At 41.2% G+C, this 25,387-nt stretch overlaps 1 pseudogene; it reads left to right on the forward strand.

The window, feature by feature from the left end:
- The first annotated feature begins 380 nt into the window (after positions 1-380).
- LOC122124714 lies at positions 381-8,863 on the forward strand (annotated as a pseudogene).
- The last annotated feature ends 16,524 nt before the right edge of the window (positions 8,864-25,387 follow it).

The following is a 25,387-nucleotide window of genomic DNA, read 5'->3' on the forward strand; positions in this document are numbered from 1 at the left end:
TTTGAAGATGCTTTGATGAGGCTATGTTCTGGGTAGAATTGAGGCCTTTTAGCAAATTGCAGCTTTTCCCTGAGGGGTAACTTCTGAGACACTCACAGAGCCCAGCCTAGAGCCATTATCAGGGTTTATGTTTACTGAATTTCACTTGATTGTCTAGGCTGCTGTAGGGAGGGGCAGCCTCTGGCTCTGTTTACCCAGTGAAGAAAGTCATTCCCCTCGGGGCAGAGCTTTGTCTGCCTGGGCTGGGTGATTTTTCCCAGGGAGGAGCTGAGCCTGGCAGGTCAGGTCAGGTGCCTGAGACCTCCTAAATGACTCTTTTGTTTTTTTTCCAAGGCCTGAGATGGAGCTTGCTGCTCAACTGGGCCTTTTCAATATCAAATATGGAGGTCTCCGGGGGTGAGGATGGTAAGGGTGGCCTTCCCTCCTCTGTTCCCTAAGAAGGAGTGAGTATGTCAGGATTCTACTCACGCTGGAGTCTTGGTTCCTGGGTTGTCTCTGGTCTGTGATATGCAGGATGAAGATATCTGCTACTTATCAGTTCTTTCTGGTTTTAAGTAGAATCCGGTCACCTGCTGTGTCTGGCACCATTGTCCCAGACTCTGTGTTGTTCTTTTGGCGGCTAGGCTGCTGCCGTTGCCGCCACCACCACAGCTGCAGCTAATGGCAAGTGCTCAGATCTGTCTCCTTGTCTGGATTTTCCCTCTCTGCCCAAACTGTACTGTGATGGCACACTTGGTCATTCTTGACCTAGGACTCTTCAGTGGAACACTACAACTATTTTCTATGCGAGAGCTTGTTTAGCCTCTAGCTTCTCCTCCTCCATCCTCCCCTAAAGTAATCTGTTGTTGCTTTTTAAAAAACTGGTGACAGTTTCTCATGCCTGTAATCATAACAACTCAGGTGGCTGAGATCTGATAATCGAGGATTAATAACAGCCTGGATAAGAAGGTCTGTGAGACTATTATCTCATTAACTGGTTACCAAGAAACTAAAAGGGCCCTGTGGGCCAAACTAGTAGAGTGATAGCCTTGAGCACAAGAGAATAGGGATTTCAATCAGGCCCTCAGTTCAAGCTTCTCATATTAAAAAATGTTAAAAACAATTTGCCATCATTTGTAATTTCAGCATCCTCAAGTAGAGGTTTATTTAAAGCCAATTTGCATCTCAGTTTGCACGTATTTGGGTGGGGGAACTAAACTTATATAACATTTAAAAGAAAATAAATGAGCACAAGGGTACAGGTGGCTCACGCCTGTAATCCTACCTTCTCAGGAGGCTGAGAAATGAGGATGTTGGTTCAAAGCCAGTCTTGGGCAGAAAAGTTCCCATGAGACTGCTATTTCCAATTAACCACTAAAAAACAAGAAATGGCACTATGGTTTAATCTTGTATGGCAGAGTGCTAAACTTGAGCAAAGAAGCTCTGGGACAGCACCCATGCCCTGTGTTCAAGCCTATGTCTGCAGGAAAAAATAAAGATTTCAGGGTTGGGAAGGTGGCTAAGTGGTAGAGTGCTTGCCTTGCATGTATGAGCCTTTGGGTTCGATTTCTCAGTACCACATAAGCAGAAAAGCCAGAAGTGGCACTGTGGTTCAAGTGGTAAAGTGATATCCTTGAGGTGAAGAGCTGAGGGACAGTGCCCAGGCCCAGAGTTCAGGACCCATCATGGACAAAAAACAAACAAAAAAAAGAGTTCAAACAAATGATGTGCACAATAGACTATACACTAAAGATGAAAGATTAAATTAATACATTAATAATTAAAATGATGAACATTGTTCCAATTTTGTAGGTGGTGAATGTAGCAGAAAAAGTGATAAGATATAATGATTCATTTCTAACAACTTTTCCATTTTTCAAACTCATTTACTACTTTTAAACTAAAGAGGCACGTAAGTATCACTTTACAGAAAAACAAAACTGTACATGTATTTTAGCCTGAATTCCACATTTTATAATTTGCCTTTTAGATACCTTTATTTAATACTTCACATCTTTCCAGTATTTGGTTATATCAAAATTCCTCCCTTCCTTCTTTTCTTCCTTCCATTCCTTCATATTCTTTCCTCCTTTCAATCTTAGCAATTAAACTCAGGGCTTCATGAATTTTAGGTAGGTGCTCTACAAAGTGAGCCACACACCTGCTCTTTTCGCTTTAGTCACTTTTGTTTTTGTTGGTCATGTGGTTTGAACTCTGAACCTGTACACTGTCCCTGCACTCTTCAGCTCAAGGCGAGTGCTCTACTGTTTCAGCCACAGTGCCACTTCTAGTTTTCTAGTGGATTATTGAGATAGGAGTCTCACACACTTTCCTGCCTAGATTTGCTTTGAACTGGGATCTTCAGGTCTCAGCCTCCTGAGTAGCTAAGATTACAGGCATGAGCCACCTGTGCTCAGCGCTGCTGTAGCCATTTTTATGACAGGGTTTTCTGTTTATGACCAGGCCAGCATGGATCACAATCCCTCGATGACAGGGAGGGTTGTGTGTAGCAAGTCAGACACAGTGGGGAAACAACTTTCTCTGCCCATCACAGGGAGAATTTTGGAGGGTTGCATTAGAAATTTCTAGAAGTGGGTTGTGAAGAGAATTCTGCTTCCAGGAGTCTCTTTCCACTTCCCAGCATTCTAGTCCTGCCACAAAGGGTCTATGGTAGAAGGCTCAGGATGGAGAGGGCAGACTCTCATTTTCCTTGTCACCAATCTGCCCACAGCATCAATTGTTCCATCTTAACTATTTGGATGGACTTCTACCCTGATGATTTTTATGAGCATAAGAAACTTGACATCCTGAAAAAACTTACACAGTATGACAAGCTCAACATGCCCTCTTCAGACTTGCTGTTCTGCTTACATATTCTTCTGGACCAGCTGGAGCAATGCATGACCCGTGAGACCAAGGAAAAGAGTAAATAGTCCTTGTTTAGATGCCTTAGAGCTTTTGAGTAGGGATGGAATCTAGGTCTCAAGGGATGGGCCTGCTTTGCCAAGAGCCCTTTGTACTACCCAGCTTGGCAAAATGTCCTTTTATGGATGTTCTATGCCGGGTAATGCCTGTTCCCTTTTTAAAAGAACTTGGACATAACCACTCATTAGAAACACCCTACCTTCTCATCAGTGTTCAGCCCAAACTCAAGTTCTACAGCTTCTCCTACTAAATCCTCATAGAAGTTTAGTCACACTTTAACTTCTAGAGTCTAATCTAAGACTCCTGTACCTATTTACATTCTTATGTTTGTGTCACTGTACAGAACTTCCTGCTGAACTCCAGATAAAGAACCCATCAGTGATGTCGCCTATTGTGACTGATGGAGATTGGAAGCCAAAACTGGACTCCAGAAAGCATGTGAACATAGAGGCTTTTTTCAATGTGTAGAAAGGCCCAACTAGGTTTTGAGTCCTGTGGACATCCCACTGGTTCTGAACTCCACATGTGATGTAGGTGTACCTGCACATACCACCAAGGAAGAAGATGATCCAGAATGTCTTCCATTGATGTTCACAATTCACCTAGATCACATCCAAACCAGTAAAAAATGTTTTGGTCCTGGAGTGCAGGGTAAATATGTGCTAATGGAAAATGACCCCAGTCTATGTTCAAGAAAACCAATAAGTTAGGTCCAAAGTCTAGATTCAGTTGAGGAAAGGGAATCTGTCCTCACAGAATATCCAGACCAATCTGTCCTTCTGCTGGGGATCCAATTTCCAATTGAGAAATAAGATCTGTCCCTCTATAGACTCGGGAAGAAAATACTGCCTTTAATGAGGAAGTAGATCCTTTTGAGGACTCTGAGGCAGAATTTGTGTCTGAAGCCAACTTAGAAGACAATCCAGATTTAGAGATTGCTTCCCCCCTTCTTTAGAAAATCGTTATATTTCTTTTTGGTCCTGATTGTTGTAAAATGATCATTCTAGTTATTTTTCTAACGTTATTAAAATGTCAGTGTTTATGTTATATTATATAATTCATGAGCCTTAAATGTGTTTTTTTTCAACCTACAATGTAAAGCACCATGCACATGTGTTCTGTGTGTGGGAAAACAGAGTGACAGTGGGATGAACAAGAGAGCCTATTGGATATAAAGGGAATGGTTAAATGCACAGGGAGTTGCAAGGAAGCCAGGCCATGCCTGCATGGGGTGATAAGGTGGCTAAAAAAGATCTAGGACATACCAGATCAGATGACCTAGAAAGCTGTTCTGTCAATTGGGACAAATGCTACAATACTTATAGTGGTATGTGGGACTTTCTTCCAACAGTGAGTTCAAGTCTGTATACATATTCATTGTGCTTTGGGAAATATTGAAGAAAAATTTGGCTCCATTAACATAAAAATTCTACTTAGGGCTGAATATATTTGACAAAATACATAAGAAATATCGACACTGGAAAGTATAAGCCATCATCAATAGAAGAAAGAAGGCTTATATAGATCGACAAACACAAAATCAGGGAGCAATTAAATCAGTTATATGGAAATACATGTTATATTCATTACATTTTATATAGTATATTATATGATATGTAAGATCAAATATGATTTTTCATACTACAAGGGCTTTTAACTTTTTCAATCTTAAGTATTTTTTCACATAATATTAGTGTAAAATATTATTGGGGAAAGTGGTAATATAACTTTGATTATAATTATATGAATATATATTTTTGTGTTTCTAGATATAACACTGATTATAAATAGATGGATAAATAAAAACATATATTTGTATATCTGTCTATGAGGTGAATATAATGAAACAGACTACACGATGTATAAAAAGGCAGTTATGAGTTAGTATATGAGACTCAGGCCTGTAATCCTAGTGATGTGGGAAGCTGGGTTCTGAGTTTTAGTTTCTCTTACCCCCATGCCATTAGATTTTCAGAGAAGACCTGGTCCCTCGAGTGTAGCCAAGCGACACGTATGCAGTAGGATCACATTCTGTGACCACAGAGGAAAGTCAGTAGAAGTCAGGACAAGCCTCTTATGCTATGACAGTCTACTCAGTTCCTGTGACAAGATGGCCATCTGTAGAACATCAGATGGAAAGTTGGCATTCCCTCCCAAAATGTTTTTGACTATCCTGAATTAAACCTTATTTCCCTTCCCAAGTTGCAAACACATAGAAATATGCCAAGGGCTCAAGAGAGATGGACAAAGACTTACAAATACATAAAATTATATACTTTTTTTTGGGTCCGGTTGTCAGCTTGAACTCTGGGCCTGGGTGCTATCCATCAGCTCTTCAGCTCAAGGCTAGCGCTCTACCACTTGAGCCACAGGGCCACTTCCAGCTTATTTTCTTTTTGCTTATGTGGTTCTGAGGAATCGAACTCAGAGCCTCATGCATGCAAGGCAAGCACTCTACCACTAACCACCTTCCCAGCCCCAAAATTATATACTTTGTTTCAGTAATTCAATGACAAATCATCAAAGGCATATCTTGAATTTTCTTTTTTTAATGGAAATGGGAATATACACTGAGTGCATTAGGGAGTAAGTGACAGTTAGGATGCTGAGTTGTGGAATTGACTCCTGGGCATGGGAGACACTTGCCTTGGAGAACTTGTGTGGAGATGCGTCTCCGCACACAGTTTCACAAAACAATGCCCATAACTTGTATGATGTCATAGCCATCTTTCCATAGCAGCAAATAGGTGTCAGGCACTGATCTTGCTCTGAGGCGGACTCAGCAACACAGAAAGGCACAAAGAATGAGAGGGAATGACTGCTAGCCACCAGACGTCAGCTTCAAGAGCTGTCTTGACCAGAAGCTAAGATAAATTGAGCTGGAGAAGGCTGATCCCTATGCAAGGCTCCTGAGCACTAAGGACCAGGCACTATTATAGGTGTTGGAGAAACAAGTGAATGTGGCTCTCTCCTCATCAATTTCATGCTGAAAAGAAAACCAGAAATCATAATGATAATATTTATAAATCAGAGACATGACATTGGTAGTTTTGTGGCAACAACTTCACAGCGGTTATGTGAGGAGATATTCCTGAGGAGGAGATAGTTAACCTGAGAGCCATCATCCATGCAATTAACTAGAAGCAGGTACTCCAGGCAGTAAGAGCAGCAAGTACATCCCTCATTGATGGGAAAGGATGTAACTTGCTTCAGAAAAGGAATACATCACTGACGTGCTTGCTTGTGAAGTAAGAATAAAAAGGTACAATGAAGAAAAAAAGATCACACATGAAGATCTGAATAAATTATATAGATATTGGATGCTGTGAGTTACAAGAAGAAAAATTCTGATGTTATTCTAAATCTGAAATAACCCAATGGAACCAAAATGCTCACATAGTACCTAGACACATCTGATTCACCTAGAGAATACTTTTAAAATGTGATTCTAGCCAGGTTCTGGTGGCTCACAACTGGCATGCGAGCTACTCGGGAGGCCGATACCTGAGGATCACGTTTGAAGCAAGCCCAAAGAGGAAATTTGGAAAGACTCATCTCCAATTGACCACCAAAATTATGGACTTGAAGCTGTGGTTCAACTGGTAGAGCACTAGCCTTGAGAAAAAATTAAAGGACAGCACCCAGGCTCTAGGTTCAAATCCCTGGACTTCACAAAACAAAAAGTCAACAAATAAAATTTGGTGCTCAGTCGATCATCACTTAGCATTCTACTTCAATGTATTTAGTATGAGCCTAGGAAGTTACATCTTTAGCAAATGCTCTCCCCTCATATTCTGCTTCATTACCAGTATTCAAACCCCTGGCATTACCAAAGTCTCCTCCCAGTTAGCATAGCAGTCTACCACTGGGAATTAATAGATATATTTTTATTAATCATAATCTAGCCACACACATCAAATGAGTAGCCACATTCCACTATTCTGAATGTTTTTTCTCCCCCTTTGAGTTAATAAACCTTACCATTAAAAACTATAGAATACTTATTAAATTAAGTCAACAGTCATCATTCTTCCACCCAATCTTGTAACCTAATTTATGTGGTTTTTTTTGTTTCTTTGATGTTGGTGCCCTGTATCTTGTATGTACATTTCTCTAGCTTTGGGAGGTGAAGGGAAAAAACCAAATGCTTAACTAGGGATACAGTTTGACCCATTTTAACAATGAGATCAAGACACTATGGTCAAAAACGAACTTTACAATTTAGGCAGGGAGTGGGAAGGAGGGATGGAAAGGAGTAGTTGTGGAGGTGGAAGGGTAGGGATGGTAGGGGAAAAACAAAGGAGGAAGTATCAATGCTTGAGAGGAAATGAACTCATTACCTACCTTATGTAACTGCCATCCCTTTGTACATTATTTTTACAAAAAAAAAGTATTAAAAAAGATGAAAAGACCCAGAAATAAAACTACATACTTACAATCATCTGATATTCGACAAAAGAGTGAAAGATGTAATGTGGAAAAAACATAGCCTTGCCGGGTGACTGTGGCTCATGCCTTTAATCTAGCTAATCAGAAGGCTGAGATCTGAGAATGGTTGTTGAAAGCCAGCAGGGCCAGGGAAGTCGATGAGACTCTTAGCTCCAATAAACCACAAGAAAATGGGAAGTGGAACTGTGGTTCAAGTACTAGCCTGGAGATGAAATGCTGAGGGGTAGCTCCGAGGCCGAGAGTTCAAGCCCCATGACCGACACACACAGACACAGACACAGACACACAGACAGACAGACACAGACACACACACACACACACACACACACACACACACACACACACACACACACACCACATACACAGACATCATAGCCTCTTCAACTATTGGTGTTGGGAAAACTGGACATCAATAGCCAGAAAACTGGAAGTGGATCTCTGCTTGCACTAACATCAACTCAAAATGGATTAACTACATTAAAATCAGCCAAACTACTCTAAGACAGAAAAAGGGTGACATTAGAACTTATAGGTACTGAGGTGGAAGCTGGGCAGCTGCACGCCGAGCACCGGTAGTTGCGCTCCAGATCCTGCAATCTCACACTGCGTGCCTCGACCCAGTAACTGCTTACTCCAGTTGGCCCCTGCAATGGGCGCCATGCTTCCTGCGGCGCCCGGCGCTCAGGGCAGCTCTACTCACCGCCCTGGCCCTGCTCCTCAGGCCACCGGTGACGAGGGTCCCATCTTGCAATGCGAGCACTGTGATGGGATCGCGCTGGCCCAGTGCGAGCCTCTGCCTGCAGTGCCTGCGTGTGCCGAGCTGGTGCGCGAGCCAGGCTGTGGCAGCTGCCTGACATGTGCTCTGCGGGAGGGCCAGCCTTGAGGTGTCTACACAGAACTCTGCAGCTAGGGGCTCAGCTGCCAGCTGCCACCAACCGAGCCACGCCCACTGCAGGCGCTGCTGGATGGCCGCGGGTTCTGTGCCAATGCCAGCGTCCTGGCCGGCTGAGCGCCTACCTGCTGCTGGCGCCCTCTGACTCAGTGAGTCAGAGGAGGACCTAGGCATGGGGAGCTTGGAGAGCCATGCCCCTCCCAGCACACATAGGGTGCCTGACTCCAAGTTCCATTCCATTCACGCGAAGCTGGACACCATCAAGAAAGGTCACACAAAGGACAGCCAGCACTACAAAGTCGACTATGAGTCCCAGAGCACGGACACCCAGACCTTCTCCTCGGAGTCCAAACTGGAGATAGAATATGGTCCCTTCCTTAGAGAGATGCAAGACACCCTGAATCACCTGAAGTTCCCCAATGTGCTGAGTCCCAGGGGTGTGCACATCCCCAACTACGACAAGAAAGGATTTTATAAGAAGAAGCAGTGTCGCCCCTCCAAAGGCAGAAAGCGGGGCATCTGTTGGTGTGTGGACAAGTATGGTCAGCCCCTCCCAGGCTTCGACAGCAAGGGCACGGACGACTTGCACTGCCTCGGCATGCATAGCCAGTAGACCCCACTGCATCAGTTAAATTAGAGCTCCAATACGCCTTACTTTACACAAAAGACTGCCACGGACAGAACAGTACCTGCCTACAGCCTCCACTTACATTACTTTTTGTGATGACCTGGTTTTTTGTGTGTTTTTTAAAGAAAACCAAAGTTTAGACAGAGATTTTAGAAATGTCTATTGTTCCTTTAAATGGTAAACTTGAGCATCTTTCCACTTTTCAGTAGTCAGAAAAGAAAATTAATTTCTCTGTTGCTTTCTGTAAAAATAACTGATTCTCCTACCCAAAACAGCGGACTTGATCCCCTTCTAGAAACCTCTCCACATCTGCCCATTGGAACAGCTGACCTTCTGCCTCCCTCACTTCAGTGGCTATTGTAGAAGACACCTCCTCGTTGCCCTCCACACTGCTCAGGCCTCATGGAGAACAGGAAGTTCAGAAACTCAAATCACCTGGACATCTCTACCATACATGAGACCCCTGGGCCTCCTGATACTATCTTTGATTCCAAGCCATGGACCCCTGGGCCGCAAAGCTTCTTCATTATCTGCAAGTGACTTGATCTGCTTGGAAAATACTGGAGAGATTGAGGTGGAATATAACTGACCAAGAAAGTTCTATAAAACTGACCCAAAAAAGTTCTAGCACATTGTAAATGCAGATCTTTCTGACCTCCCTCCATTAGGCAGCTTTTCAAGGATGGAGCCCAGTGGAAGGCCCAGGGTGGCCTTGGTTGTGGTCCAGCAGGGCATGGGGGAGGCTGGGGGTGTACCCCACACCTCACAGGCCTCACCAGTAATGGATTAATCGCTCTGGAGACAACAACAACAACAACAAAATGTTTTCTAATTTAACTCCTAGTTTGGGGTTGAGGATAATAAACTGTTTAAAGGCAAAAGTTTATTTTCACCCCTCATCTTTATTCTTCACGTAACAAAACAATGGTGTTTAATGTTATCTAAACAGGAAAGATGAACAGCTTGTTGAGAGAGCCTCATAGGGCACTGGGAACATGTAGAGAATACCTTGTGTTTGTTGAACTTGGAATCCAACTCATACTTTATAATTCACACATATATGCAGAGAGAGAGAGATATGTTCTCAATGGTTAACATTGTATACAGCATAGCCCAACTATAATAGGATTCATACTAGATAATCCTAGATAGTGTTAATTACTAGAAGGTGTAACTATGGCTGTGATCAGGAGAGGACACTCAGTCCAGGCTGGGCTTTTCTCTCCCCAAGGCCAAACCCATGGCAGTGTTGGGTGTGTGGCGATTGTCCTGCCCTACACAGCAGAGAGCTCTCCTTAAGAACAAAAAGAGGTCTCAAGACAGTCTGCCTACCTATTACGAGCTTTCCTTTATTTTTTAAATTTTTTGGGGGGGGAAAGTATTTTTGAAAAATTTTGTCTTGCGATGTATTTATAAAAGTAAATAAAGTTTTACCATCAAAATAATAATTAAAAAAATACTTTTAGGTACTGGAATGAACTTCCTGAATAGAATCCCAGAGGCATAACAGATAGGAAAGAGACCCAACAAATGGGACTACATCAAAGGAAAAAACCTACACAGGCTAGAGACATAGCCACTAAACTAAAAAGACAGCCAACAAATTGGGAAAAGATATTTACCTGCAATACATCAGACAAAGGGCTAATTTTCAATGTATACATGGATCTCAAGAAACTACCCCTCCCAAAACTAATAAACGAATCACCAAATGGGCAGAGGAGCTAAGGAGAGACTTCTCATAAGAAGAGGTAAGAATGGCAAAGAAACATATCAGGAAAGGTTCATCATCCCTGGCCATAAAGAAAATATAAATCAAAGTAATTCTGAGATACCATCTTATCCAAATATCTTGAATTAGACAACAAATATTGGGGGGGAAGTGGAGAAATTAGAAAATGGCAAGGACATTTGCACAACCATGTTCCTTGCTGCTCAATTCACAGTGACAAGAAATGTACACAACCCAGATGCCCCACAATAAATGAATGGAACCAATAATTATGCCATCTATATACAATGAAATTTTACAGAGCCATTAGAAAGGATAAAATAATGTCATTTGCAGGGAAATGGATGACACTAGAATAAATCATGTTAAGAAATTTAGCCAACATCAAATTGACAAATGGTACCTGTTCCCCTGATATATGGAAGAAAGGTTTAAAACACCATGGGATATGATATACTGTACAGGATTCTAGACATCATTTACAGTAAGAACAGAAGAGGAAGCATTTGGCGAAAATCACAAAGTTATATTACCCAAGCACCTTTTCTACATAATACTATATATACATATATATATATATATATATATATATATATATATTGAATTGCAATGATAAGGAAACAAAGGAACTTTTCTTAATTTGTCTTTTCATTTTCTAATGAGTCTGTATTCTTCACCTAATATACAGGGAAGATGGGGGAAGGGCACAGAATTAGTGGGAAGTGGGTGAAAAAAGGCAGCAGCAGAGCCCTCTGGCTCTACTGGACATTGATGAAAGTGAACCATGCAAGTCGAGGGTCAAGATGGGAGGGAGGGTATGGAAGAGAATGTGGGAACAGATGAGATTATGTAAAAGGAAGGAAATGTACTAGTTACCTGACATACAGAAAGGTAACCCTGCTCTATATAGCCGCTAAAACATTTTTTTTTGAAGAAGAGTGTTCCCAAATGAGAACATATGAGAATAAGAAAATACAGAGCAGATAATTCTTTTTTATGTCCTTGGTACCTGATAGTTTCAATCAATAGCTATTGTCCTACCAACTGAGTCATACCTCTAAACCCAGAAGTCCTTACAATATTCAAATTTTTCATTGATTTCTTCATATTTTCTATTTACTTTTTTGTGTGTGTGTGTGTGTGTGTGTGTGTGTGTGTGTAAGAAATGGAGTGTGATCACAGGATCTAGGTGCTATCCCTGAGCTTCTTTTTTGCTCAAGAGTACACTCTACCACTTGAACAAAGCTTCACTTCTGGATTTTCTTGAACAGTTTATGGGAGATAAAAGATTCACAGAGACGTTTTTGCACCACTAGATTCAAATCATCATCTTCAGGTCTCAGCCGCTGGAGTAGGTAGTATTATAGGCATGAGTCAAGGCTTCTGGCTTATGAATTGTTGTCCCTTTTTTAAAAAGATGGTGCCAGTGGCTCATGCCTGTAATCGTAGCACCACAGGAAGCTGAGATCTGATAATTGAGGTTTAAAGACAACCTGGGTAAGAAAGTCTGTGAGACTATTATCTCATAAACTGGTTAGCAAGAAACCAGAAGGGGCACTGGCTCAAACTGGTAGAGTGATAGCCTTGAGCACAAAAAAACAAGGACTGCCCCCAGGCCCTGAGTTCAAGCCCCACATATAAAAATATGTAAAAAAAATTGCAATCACTTGTAATCTCAACATCTTCAATTGGTGGTGTATTTAAAGTTAATTTGCATCTCACTTCGTATGTATTTGAGGGGAAACTAAACATATAACATTTTTTTTTAAAAAATGAGCAGCTGGGTTCAGGTGGCTCATGCCTGTAATCCTACCTTTTCAGGAGGCTGAGAAATGAATATGGTGGTTTAAAGACAACCTGGGCAGAAAAGTTCCCATGAGACTGCTATTTCCAATTAACCACTAAGTGGTTTAAACTGGTATGGTAGAGTACTAGCATTGAGCAAAGGAGTTCTGGGACAATACCCATGCCCTGTGTTCAAGTCCCATGTCTGAAGGACAAATAGAAATCAGGTCTAGGAAGTAGGCTCAGTGCTAGAGTGTTTGCCTTGCATGTGGAACCTTTGGGTTCAATTCCTCAGTACCACATAAGCAGAAAAAGCCAGAAGTGGCACTGTTGCTCAAGTGGTAGAGTGCAAGCCTTGAGGTGAGGAGCTACGGGACAGTGTCCAGGCCAGAGTTTAAGATCCATGATGGATAAAAAGCAAACAAACAAAAATAATTCAAACATTTAAATGATGTGCACAATAGACTATACACTAAAGATGAAAGATTAAATTAATGAATTAATAATTAAAGTGACCAACATTGTTTTGATTTTGTAAGTGGTGAATATAGCAGAAAAAGTGATAAGAAATAATGATTCATTTCTAACCACTCATATTGTTTTAAACTCATTTACTACTTTTAAACTAAAGGGGCACATAAGTATCATTTTACAAAAAAAACAAAAGTTGTACATGTATTTCAGCCTGAATTCCACATTTTATAATTTTCCTTTTAGTAAATAATCAGTATCTTTTCATATAAAATACCTGTAATCCCTTTATTTAATACTTATCATTCTAGTATTTGATTATATCATAATTCCTCCCTTACTTCTTTTCTTCACATCCTTTCCTCCTTTCTATACTAGCAGTTAAATTAAGGGCTTCATGCACGTAAGGTAGGTCCTCTAAAAGGTGAGCCACTGCCTGCTCTTTTTGCTTTAGTCACTTTTTTTTCTTTTGGTCATGTGGCTTGAACTCTGGGCCTGGAGACTGTCCTTGCACTCTTCAGCTCAAGGCAAGTGCTCTACTGTTTGAGCCACAGTGCCACTTCTGATTTTCTGGTGGTTTAATGGAAATAATAGTCTCACAGATTTTCCTGCCTAGACTGGCTTTGAACTGTGATCTTCAGATCTCACGTCCTGAGCAGCTAAGATTACAGGCATGAGCCCCCGGCACCCAGCTCTGCTTTATACTTATTTTTTTGGGGCGGGGGGCTGAACTCTGGGGCTGGCCACTGTCACTCAGCTCTTCAGCTCAAGGCTAGCACTCTAACACTTGAGCCACAGTTCCACTTCCGGCTTTTTTTTATTCTGCTTATGTGGTGCTGAGGAATGGAACACAGGGCCTCATGCATGCAAGGCAAGCACTCTACCACTGAGCCACCTTCCCAGCCCTGCTTTATCCATTTTTATGGCAGGGTTTTCTGTTTATGACCAGCCCAGCATGGTCCACAATCCTTCTTTCTACCTTTTCTGAGTAGATGAAATATAAAGCACAATGCATTGTGTTCAGATGTTGATTGAGATCCAATATTGTGAATGTTTCCCTGGGCTAGCCTCAAATCATAATCCTCTCTGTATCATTCAAGACCTAATAGCCAGCATTACAACTATGAGCTACCATGTGTGGCTCAAATTTCTGACAACTAGAACATATGAACAAAGTTTTAATAATTTTAAATGTTGAATTTGAGGAAAATGAGTGCTTTTATTTGCCTAGTTTCAAATTTCACCAAAAAACACAAATATTAACTTTTGATTTCCTAGATTAAATAAGCAGATAAACTTTAAAAAGCAATTAACTATTTAAAGAAAATAGCTAGGACTGGAAATGTGGCTCAGTGGTAGAGCGCTTGCCTTGCATGCCTGAGGCCCTGGGTTCAATTCCTCAGCACCACATAAGCAAAAAGAAAAAAGCCAGAAGTGGCACTGTGGCTCAAGTGGCAGAGGGCTAGCCTTGAGCTGAAGGACTGAGGGACAGCGCCCAGGCCCAGAGTTCAGGCCTTACTATTGGACACCCCTCCCCCCAAAAAAAAGCTTAATAGTAATCATCCTTACCACTGTAACTTTGGACTTAACACCTTGTCAAACATTGTTTACATCATAGTCGGTTTTTATGGGCAGTATATTCCATAAACGGATCATGCCACCCCCAATGTCGATGGTCAAACAGCCTATATGCACAGGAGTGAAAGCCAGGCTGTAGGCCATCACACGATCCATGCTCTTATATCTGACTTGCTTTGGAAACAGGATTATTCTTCTATTCTACTTTCTACAAAGTTGCATGATTAGCAAGCATGATTTAGAATGAGAATGGCCTCATAATCCATGTTCCACGTAGGAGTCTTACTTTCTGTATATCACTCCCATAAATCTACATACTGGACTTGGCTTTATTGTTTCAAGGTTGTCTTATTTGTAGTCTTCTATATTGTATTGAACCCTTATACTTAAACTCAGAACTTCTTTCTTCTATTATTGCTATTGTTGCCCTTACTGTTAGCACATGTAAACTTGGGAAATAATGAACAGCACGTACACTCACAAAACGAATGTTCTGGGAACCTTCTTCCCATTTAAAATTTGCCTTAATTTACAGAGAACTTACAAAGTTTGAACTCAATGTACTCATGTATAATGTATTTATAAGCAATATAAATTTCATATTTTCTCTTTAATAAGTTGTCTCTGAAACACGTGTTACCTCAGGTCCAAAGGTGTCCTAGTGTTATTTCAGTGAAGCCAGAAAACATTCATTATACCTCAAGCAGCACCACCATCGATTGTTACTGGAAGTAACTGTTACTGGATGAGGAAACTGACCCCAGGAGAGCAATGGAACATAGAGGAATAACAAAGTTCAAATTACCTTGTGCTTTCCTTTTTACTGTACAAGAAAAGTATCCCAAGCCTTGAAGGAAACTCTATCCCTGGCTTTTCCGAGTATGTTCTTTACTCATATAAAATTTTTCTGTAAACTTCTAGTTTTGAGAGTATTACAAAAGGAAATAATGTACCATTTGAAGGCCAGCATAGAACAAAATGAAATAACGTTGTTTTAAAAGTGTTCTCCTGCAAAGGAACAAAGACATGAAGGTTTTAAAGTGTCTTATGGATGGATATTTGACCCCTGAGATGATTCTCTTGATGCAGGAGTCAGTTATCAATTCCTTTGGTCTGGTCCTGAGTTCTTCAGAGCATTAAGGATTCCAAAAAAGCAGGATCCAGTCAATATGATCAGCAAAAGAAGCCTCTTCTCTGATCAGTACAACTTTAAGGATGGTCCCAAAGAAATATCTGGGCTTTTTGTTTGCTTGTTTGTTTAGTTTTTGCTGGTTCTGGGTCTTGAACCCAGAGGCTGGATCCTGTCCCTGAACAGTTGTCTTTCCTGCCCACCTGCCCCCAAAGCTAGTACTCTACTGCTTGAGCCAAAACTCCACTTCTGGTTTTTTGGTGTTCAATTTGTGATAAGAGTTTGACACACTCTCCTGCCTGGTTTGGTTTGAATTAAGATAGTAAGAAAGCTAAGTGACATCAACTGTGTGGACTTCTCTTTTGAAACAAAAAATATTAGATGAAGTTTATTGTAAAGCTAGTATTTGACAATTTATAAAGGAAGAGAATATGTCTAGCAAAGAAGCCATAACTTAAATAACTCAGCAAAAGTAGGTGCACTGAATCATTTTGAAATTATTTTTTCTGCTTGGGAAGATTATTGATCTTGTCCTTCCTTTTGGGGAAATTTAAGGTAATATTTGCACTTTTTGTTGGTTGTGGGACTTGAACTCTGATCCTGGGCGCACTCCCTCAGCTCTTCAGCTCAAGTCAAGAGCTCTACCGCTTAAGCTATAGCACCACTTCTGGGTTTCTGGCAGTTAACTGAAGATAAGGGTCTCATGGACATTCCTGACCAGGCTGGCTTTCAACCACAATCCTCTGGTCTCTTGAATAGCTAGGATTCCAGGCGTGATCCACCAGCACCTAACACATATTTGCGTTTATGTGCACTGAATGACACTATATAATGGAACACAATATATATATGGACACAATATATATTGGACAATATATAATGGACACAAATAATGGAAATTTGAATCGAATGATGGCATTGCAGCTTTTCAGGAAATTTGAGGTAACAATAAATATGTCCTCCTTTCCATGTTGTTTCATTAATCATTAATGACTCATGAGCTATGGGACCCTTACATTAGCATCCTCTGCCATCTGTGTAGGTGTATTTAGTATCAGGAAATGTTTATAGAGAAATATAGAAAGACAATTTTTAGAAAGCAAAGAAGATAAGGTATGAAAGAACAGCACAGAAGGAGATACATCTTTTACACAGAAATTAAGAAGTAGCCTAAGAGATTTAGAATGCTAATGGTAATGAGAAATAAGACTAGTTGATAACTATTTGTTCAATAACGAAAAATGGTTCTCTAAAACAAATTCTGGTATATCTTAGTTACTGTCGTTTATTCATTAACTCTGGAATTATACCTTCTCTTCTGTCACAACTGTTAATTTGCCTCTGCTGTTTTGGTGCCATAAATGACCAAAAATATTTCCAAATCTCATTTAGACTACCCTTCTCATTGTGATTAGCAGTGACCATTCACAAACCTGGAATCTTTGAATTTCCAGAATTAATCTTCACCTGACATCTAAGCACGTTCAAGCCATTAATTGCTGTGACCTAATGAACAAAACTTTTTTTTTCAACACAATATACTAATATAAGTAACTTACATGAATTAGGGAATACTATTGTCAGGTGTCAGTATGGCAGGAGCAATTATATATTCCAAGTATGGGTTCCTTATTTTGTATTTACTAACTAATTTTTTTTTCCTAGTCAAGGGGCTTAAACTCAGCGCTAGGGAATAATTCCTGAATTTATTTATTTATTTTTTTGCTCAATTCAATCACTCTCCCACTTGAGGCACAGCACCACTTCCAGTGTTTTTCTGTTTAAGTGGTACTGAGGAATTGAACTCAGGGTTTCATACATGCTAGGCAATCACCGTATCACGAAGCCACATTCCCAGAGCCCTAAATGACTTTCTTAAGTTGATATTATATTTTTATTCCATAACTATGTACCATAATATTGGCCTGGTGCTAGAAAATGATGTAGAATAGAATACAATAAAATAAATCCAGTAAGGCTAGATGGACAATGAATAACCCTCACAGTGTAGCAAGGGCACAGAGGGCTTACCTCATGGAGATGTATCAACACGATGAATGAGACCACCCCTGACCCCCAGCCCACCTCCAGAACCAGAATGAGTAGGCCATCTTTTGTTCCAGCCACCTGGGGACGTTGGGCCACCTCCTACAGCACCCATTCTACCAGTTCCAGTCCCAGAGAGAGAGAGAGAGAGAAAGAGGGAGAGAGAGAGAGAGAACCAGAATTACAGTTAAATCTGGTGCCAGTGGCTTAGAACTCTAATCCTAACTAAACAGGAGACTGAGATATGAGGATCATGGTTCATAGACAGCCCAGGCAGGAACATCTGTGAGAATCTTATCTCCAAAGAACCACCAGAAAAGTGGAAGGGGCACTGTGGGCTCAAGTGATAGAGTGCTAGCCTTGAGCTGAGGAGCTCGAGAACAGTGCCCAATCCTAGAGTTCAAGACCCACGACTGAAAAGAAGTGGACTTCCCAACACAAGAAGTGGACTGAATAACACCCATTGTCCTAGGGAGCATGGTAGAGAAGTCAGGCCGAGCTTCCTGTGAACTTGAGGTCATAAGTAGGTCACCTGGCTTCTCTGTGCCTCAGTTTCCCCAGCTGCAAAACTGAACAAAGTGAAGGATCTCCTTCCACATTGGGATAGGTTAATAATGAAAGAGAGCCATGTTTCAGTTGATAATTCCACACCTGTGGCACGATTAATAACAGGCCCCACCTGAGCCCTTACTGGTATCTTCCAGTCATATGCTCACAGAATTGCCAAAAACTTATCTGAAGGCTGCTCCCTCTCTGCCTAGCCATTCTTCAGAGATCTCTCTATATAAATACCTTGTTTCCTCACAACTGTCCTATGAGGAGACTGAGGTCCAATGGTTGAGGCCCTACCAAGAGCTTCACGTGTGGTCAAGAATCCTCTGTTGTGGACTGAGTTTGGGATAATCCATCTAAACCAACGACTGAGCTTGGTGCCACATGTCTACCATCCCAACTAGAGAGGACCAGGCCTGGTGGAGCATATCTTTCACAGCAGGACCGCTATCCAGCCCAGCCTGAGCATATATTTAGTTTCTATCTCAGAAATGCTCAAGACAGAAATGTGGCTCATCAGAGGCGGGGAGAGGAAGCAAGCATGGGGGTCATGGTACCCCCAGGGGGGATGTTTGACCCGGGTTGCATTGGTGTTGGGGTGGCCACTCACCTGTGCTGCTGAGAGAATCTATTGGCAGTTGCTCCAAATGGGGCAGCAGCTATGGCAGCAGCATTGTGGACACATGAGCCCAGAGCAGATGACTAGGGGCAGAGACCAGGTCGGGGATTTAGGCCTGCTGGCAGCACGCCATTGCCTGAGGTTTGAAACCTGGCACCGCATGAAGGGAGGGAAGGGGCCAGGTGGGGGTGGGAGCATCAATTTCCTACTATACTCCAAAGTCACCTCGAGTCTCTTCCTCACCACTCAGTCACCTCTACCTTCCTCAACTACTGGTAGTGGTGTAAACTAACAGAGGGAATCCCAGTGCTACCTGGCAGCATGGAATGTGGGCGTGGCCAGCATTCTTGTATCCCATTGGTCAGAAAGAAACATGAAAGAATCGGGGTGTGGCAAGAATCCTGTGAAGCAAGCAGAATGGGTGAGTGTCAACAGGCCATCCTGGGGCAATTTGAGCTGCCAGGATGTTCCCAGGACTTGAGAATGAGCCCCAGAGGTTAACAAAATAAAAACAGATTGACATGCAGATGGCAGTATGCTAATAAATCTATATATTTATAGAGTGCCAGAGATATCTATACATAATTCAGTTATTTAGACTATATTCCTACCAATTCCTGAGTATTCATTATGCATCCATGTAAGTAATGTTATTGTTTAAATCCTTAAAATATTAATGAAAGCACAGTGTCCTGAAATTATTGGGTTCCTCTAAGTAATAATATTCTTTTAATGTTTCATCAAAATTAAATAAAATCAACCAGCCTTCTGAAATGATGCTGTTTAATTTTATGGGATCACCATGCACCATGAACTCACTCAGCTGTGACATTGAGAAAACTCCAGTGTTATTCCTTTGGATGGGGACCAGTTTCTTAGTATCTCCTGCCATTGGCTGGTGTCAAGAAAGGGGATTCGAAACGAGGGCCTATGATGCCACGTGGGCCTATAGCTTCCCTGATAGTCTGTCAGCCTTCAGCAATGCAAGGTGAAGTACCCTTTGCAACAGTGTCATTCAGAACCAGAAGGGTCACTGCAAAGGAAGAAAACATAAAAGGCCACATTTTTTCTGTGCATTGATTTCCCTGAAAGACCTGGGGTTCTTGGATCACAGGAGCACCTGTGTGTCCAATGGCTTCACCCCAACCTAGGGTGATCGAAGCTGAGGTGGACTTGCCACGACCTGAGATCAAGCCCCATGCTGAGAAAAAATTAGCTCCCTGGCTTGCAATTCACACAGTTTATTCTTACAGGCTTTGGATTTGAACTCAGGATCTGGGTAAATCTGCAGCAATGTGGATAAAGGAGAAGATCATCTTACATGAAGATAAAAAAGTCAGTCCTGTTCACTAGTCCTGAATTCAAGACCCAGCCCTGGAAAACATGCTATTTATATATATTGTAAAGATAGGATTTATACTTACCTATAGATGTTCAGTCCATATATGTTTGGTGTGGTTGTTCTTGGTATCTTTTGTTTTATTCATTTATTTATCATTGATTTTACTATGATGAAACCCATTGTGTTTATTATATTGATGACAACCTATCAGAGAACATCTAGATTTGAAAAAATGTTTTCCATGATGCCTGGCCCCCAGGATACTCAGAGAAAAGGAAAAAAAAAGTTTCTCACGCTCCTTACTCCATGATTCACTTGTTGGTAGTGCTGGGATTTGAATTCAGGGCAGAGAAAAACCAATTGGTCAATCAGTCAAGGTGATCATATGAACCTGTGAGCAACTAAGGAGTGTGGCCAATCCCAGAATCTGACATTGATCCCCAGGGTGGTCGTCTATAGTCAGAAATTCATAATTAAAACATAGGATCTATATTGACATACATGTGTGGTCAGCATCTTGTGTTCAGTGCAATTATTCTCCTTATTTTGTCTCTAATTCATGCAGGTATTGTGTACTTTAATAAGCATGGTGACAGGTATAACTGTACTGACATGGATGACAACCTGTTCTCATGTTTACAGAGTTGCCTATGCATTCTCCATCGTATTTGAGACCCAGGAGAGGATAAAAGGTACAACAACTGGCTTCTGACATCAGGATGAATCAGTTGTCAGTGCTGGGATTTTAGCTCAGGTCTGGGTAACTCTGTTGCACTGTGGGAGAAGGGGAAGCTCACCATCTTTAAAGAGTAGAATGTCAGGCCTGGTGCAGGACCTGATTTGAAGCCCCAGCACTGGACAAAATAGCAAGCCCACCTTTTTTAAACATAGGATTTCTCTTTACCTGCAGGTGAGGTATGCATCTTGCATTCAGTGTAGTTATTCTTTCTATTTTGTGTCTTTTTCAAGGATGTATTGTGTATATTATTGCGTATGAGGTGACAGACATAACTGCTGACATGAATGACAACCTATTCACATGGCTAAGAGTTGCCTATGTAGCATTCTCCATCCTCAATGAGACCCAGGACATTCACAGGACAGGAAAACCTGTGCCACCATAGGCTTCTCACATCAGAATGAATCTTTGGTAGTGCAGGAATTTGAACTCAAAGCCTAGCAGGCCCTATTGGGAAATGGGTAATGGTGAGCACACCAGGCTAAGATCCACTAAGGAACTAGGCCATTCCAGGCACCTGAGATGGAACCCTCATGGGGGCCAATATAGTCATAAATTCATAATTAAATAGAGGATCTATATTTCCAAACATGGGTGGGTGGCATCTTGCGTTTGGTGTAGTCATTCTCTTTGTTTTGTGTCTTATTCATTGAGGTATTGTGTATTTCCATGAGTATAGGATAACAAATATAACTGTGGTGAACTGGATGACAACCTATTCCCTTGAGTATAGAGTTGCGTATACATTCTCTTCCTAGCTGAGCCCCAGAACTTTCCCAGTACAGGAAAACAGGTGCAACGACTGGCTTCTCACATCAGGGTGAATTTTTGGCAGTGATGGGATTCGAACTTTGGGCCTAGGAGGCCCAACTGCCCAATGGGTCCACGTGATCACACCAGACTGTGAGCCACTAAGGAGCTGGGCCATTCCCAGGAACTGAGATCGAGCCCCAGGGAGGCCAAAATAGTCCTCAATGATCATTGAAACATGGGATGTATGTTCACATCCGTGTGTGGACTGCATCGTGCATTAAGTGTATTCTCTTTATTTTGTATGCTATTCATGGGTGTATTGTATATTTTCTTGAGTATATGATGACAGGTATAACTGGGCTGACATGGATAACAACTTATTCCCATGGCCACAGGGTGGCCCATGCATTCTCTGACCTAGTTGAGATCCAGGACTTGCACAGGAAAGAAAACAGGTGCAACGATTGACTTCTGACATCAAGATGAATCTTTTGGCAGGGCAGGGAATCTGAACTCGGGACCTAGCAGGACCAAGTGGGGAATGGGGTCATATGAGCCCACCAGCCTTTGAGCCACGAAGGAGCTAGACTGTTCCAAGGAACTGAAATTGAGCCCCGTCCCCGAGGGGACAGCAGGGTGCACAACAGTCATCCATTCATAAGGTGAAGGTAGTATGCAAATAAGTACACATTTGTATAGAGTAGGAGAGATGGTAACCTGTGGTGGAATCCAATCTGTGTGACTACCGATTCTTGGATCTTTCCTGATGCCTCCATTTCATACTGTGATGATTATTGTCATGCTTCATCAACTGTTCTTTACAAATAATCGATACCCCATGAGTCTTGCCTATCATTTCCTACTTGCATCATGCACAAACTTCTCATTCAAGGTTGAGATTGATTACATTCCATGACTCATCCCAGGTCCAGAAATGAGTATCTCAGGATCTCCCGCCATTTCCTCTGCATAGGGGGGCTGAACTCAAGCCTCAGGCCTGGAAAAGTTATCCCTTATATACTTTTTTTTTTTTTTTTTTGGTACGCTCGTGCGACTGAACTCTGGGCCTGGGCGCTGTCCCTCAGCTCTTCACCTCAAGGCTAGCGCTCTACCACTTGAGCCACGGCACCACTGACGGCTTTTTTTTCTGCTTATGTGGTGCTGAGGAATCGAGCCCAGGGCCTCATGCATGCAAGGCAAGCGCCTTATCATTGAGCCACCTTCCCAGCCCTCCTTATGTATATTTTAAATATAGGATTTATACATCCATACAGATGTTCAGTCCATATTGTGTTTGGTGTGGTTATTTATTTAATTTCTTGTTTCATTCATTTATTTAGAATTTATTTTATTGACTCTGATGACACCTATACCATTTATTACTTTGTTTACATCCTGTCACAAAACATCCAGATGTTAGATATGTTCTCCATCATGCCTGGCAGTGCCAGGATCTGAACTTAGTGCCTAGCAGACCCAATTCATCATTGGGTGAGTTTGATCATGGCAGCCTCTAGCCAATGAAGATGTCAGGTGGTTCACAGGCTCTGGCCAAAACAGCGATACATGGATAGGCAGACAGAGGTATACAAATAAAAATATATATTGGTAAAGAGTTCCATACCCGTCTATCTATGATGGAATGACACCTACTATGTTCCTTCCAACTCTTAGGTATTTATTATACCACAATTGAAGGAATATTATTCTTTTCATACTTAATAAACTATTAATTAAGCTCAATCAGTATTCTAGGATTATTGCATCCAATTTTAGCGTAGACCAACGTATAAATTACTCTTTCAATCAATATTCCTATGCATAGGAATGAGTCTCTTGTGATCTCCTGCAATTGATGTCAGGACTGCGATTTGAACCCAGGGCCTAGGTTGACAGGTTGGACTATGGCTTCAATAATAGCCCACCAGCCACCAGCAATGGCAGGTCAGGTCCACATTGCAGCTTTGTCATTCAAACCCAGGATGGTCACTGTCCTAAGAAAAAAATCGTAATCCCCCAACTCTCTGCAGCTCACCACTTTTCGTGCTTTCCAAATTGTTTTTCTTCCTGAAAGCCCTCTGGGCCCAGGATCACAGGATCGGTTATGAGACCAGAGACTGCACCCCAGCAAAGGGAGATCCAAGCTGAAGTAGAATTTCCATGACCTGTGTTCAAGCCCCATGCTTGGCCAAAAAAATTATATATATATATATATATATATATATATGTATATATATATATATACATATATATATATATATATAAATTATTTAAATAAATTTAAAAAATAAAGCTCCCTGGTTTGGAATTTCTGCCAGTTTTCTTTTCTAGCCTGGGATTTGAACTCAGAGTCTTGGTAAATCTGTAGCAATGTGAGCAAAGAGTTGCCATTACTTGAGTTCAAACTCCATGCCAACCAAAAATGAAAAAGTAAGTCATTGACCTCGGCAGGAGGAGGTAGTTGTGGAGATGGGAGGAAAGGGATGGTAGGGGAAAAACACAGGAGGAGTAAACAATGTTCAATAGGAAATGTACTCATTACTTTGCTCCTGGAACTGTAACCCCTCTGTAGAACATTTTTACAATAAAAAGTATACAAAAAAAGAGAAACAATGTAGTTCTCAGAGAAGCACTTTGAAGGTAAGGGAAGGATGTTTGAATAGCTGTTCAAAACTCTATATTGCTTTTTTTAATATTCAGTATGAAACTGAATAAACATAACTGCTTCTATCAAAAAAATTAGGGAAACAAAGGAGGAGGCTACAATGCTTGATAAGAAATGTACTCATTATCTTGCCCATGTAATTGTTACTCCTCTGTACGATATTTTCACAATAATAATAAAAAAAAGTACTCCTTTCCTGACATACGCAACCGTAACCCTTCTGTACATCATCTTTACAATAAGAATAGAAAAAAAGAGCTATTTATTGATGCTATTTGTTTCTTTGTGATTGAGCTCTGATAGACGTGACCATACTATAGCTGGCCTTGTGTTCTAATTGTGACAAGTCCTCTTCTTTTGGAATCAGTAATGCTGAAAACAAAGGCCGTCTTTCTTGCCTCCATGACACTGAATCTTCACCTTATTTATTAAAGGAGGATTATGTAACATTTAAAAAAAAATAAGTCACTCTCTTAGAACTGGGGCCAGTATTTCTGCCATTGCTAGGTTTTGAGCTCACCGTCGAGGTAACTCTTTGCCCCATGGGTGAATGCGAAGCTCATTGTCCTTGAGGAAAATAAATCCAGGATAGTGTTCCCAGGGCCTGAATGATGGCCCTGCAATGGAAGAAATATTTCTATACATGTGTAATACATGATATATACATTTATATGGATGTTAATTTCATATTATGAATTTTATAATTGATTTTGTATATTATTTTTCTTTGATTCATTTATTTATTGTATTTAGTATTATTATACACATAATATTATATTTTGCACATCTATTATAAAATTATACACAATAATTTAGGGCATTGGCTCATTTTAATTAACATTTTATTAAGTGTTGAAACATGATACATAATTAAATGGAAGCATTTGTCTCAGTCTTCACATGTTTAGAGTCTCTCCTAAGTATGAGCTTTCAGTTCAAGCCCAAGTCTGGCAAAAAAAAAAATTGAGCCTGGTGAGATATATTATTCTTGAACTCAGAGGAGGGCCAAAGTTATAGGTAAGAGGTAGGATAGAGGGCAGGTGCTGGAGGCTCACCCCTGTAATCTACTCAGGAGGATAAGATCTGAAGATCCCAATTGCAAG

This window comes from Dipodomys spectabilis, unplaced genomic scaffold, assembly GCF_019054845.1.
Source record: "Dipodomys spectabilis isolate Male_0828 unplaced genomic scaffold, ASM1905484v1 ptg000242l, whole genome shotgun sequence".
Lineage (NCBI taxonomy): Eukaryota > Metazoa > Chordata > Mammalia > Rodentia > Heteromyidae > Dipodomys > Dipodomys spectabilis.